Source organism: Arachis duranensis, chromosome 3 (assembly GCF_000817695.3).
Source record: "Arachis duranensis cultivar V14167 chromosome 3, aradu.V14167.gnm2.J7QH, whole genome shotgun sequence".
NCBI lineage: Eukaryota > Viridiplantae > Streptophyta > Magnoliopsida > Fabales > Fabaceae > Arachis > Arachis duranensis.
The window spans coordinates 53,075,261-53,076,247 of NC_029774.3; the positions used below are offsets into that span (position 1 = coordinate 53,075,261).

A 987-nucleotide genomic window follows, 5' to 3' on the forward strand; every position below is an offset into this window, starting at 1 on the left:
TGTTTCACTCATGAAACTGAAAGTGGTTTTTGACAGATCAGAGATTAGATTGGCTAAATTAGAAGTGTTTTGTTCAGAATTCTCTGTCTGTTGCTGAGAAGATGATGGATAAGGCTTGCTATTGCTCAGCCTATTGCGTCCACCATTGTTAAAGCCTTGTTGAGGCTTTTGTTGATCCTTCCATGAGAAATTTGGATGATTTCTCCATGATGAATTATAGGTGTTTCCATAGGGTTCACCCATGTAATTAACCTCTGCCATTGCAGGGTTCTCCGGATCATAAGCTTCTTCAGAAGCTGCCTCTTTAGTACTGTTGGATGCATGTTGCCATCCATTCAGATTTTGAGAGATCATGTTGACCTGTTGAGTCAACACTTTGTTCTGAGCCAATATGGCATTCAGAGCATCAATTTCAAGAACTCTTTTCTTCTGAGGCATCCCATTATTCACGAAATTCCTCTCAGAAGTGTACATGAATTGGTTGTTTGCAACCACGTCAATGAGTTCTTGAGCCTCTTTAGGCGTTTTCTTTAGGTGAATAGATCCACCTGCAGAATGGTCCAATGACATTTTCGAAAATTCAGATAGACCATAATAGAATATATCTAATATGGTCCATTCTGAAAATATGTTAGATGGACACCTTTTGGTCAGCTGCTTGTATCTTTCCCAAGCTTCATAGAAGGATTCACCATCTTTTTGTTTGAAGGTCTGAACATCCACTCTAAGCTTGCTTAGCTTTTGAGGAGGAAAGAACTTATCCAAGAAGGCCATGACCAGCTTATCCCAAGAGTCCAGGCTATCTTTAGGCTGTGAATCCAACCATGTTCTAGCTCTGTCTCTTACAGCAAAAGGGAAAAGCATGAGCCTGTAGACTTCAGCTCAAAATTGTTTGCTCCAATGGTAGGGATTGAGATGCTTCTTCCATCAAACTTGGAAGTAGGTGTAGTATAATCACCAAGCATCCTCCTTGCATTATTATTTTCG

The 987-nt window shown here is 40.2% G+C and overlaps 1 non-coding gene across 1 annotated transcript; it reads left to right on the forward strand.

Annotated features, from left to right (window-relative positions):
* Window positions 1-628: 628 nt before the first annotated feature.
* On the forward strand, window positions 629-732 carry LOC127746301 (small nucleolar RNA R71). The gene has a single exon (XR_008007921.1). It is a non-coding gene; the product is annotated as a small nucleolar RNA R71 (small nucleolar RNA).
* The last annotated feature ends 255 nt before the right edge of the window (window positions 733-987 follow it).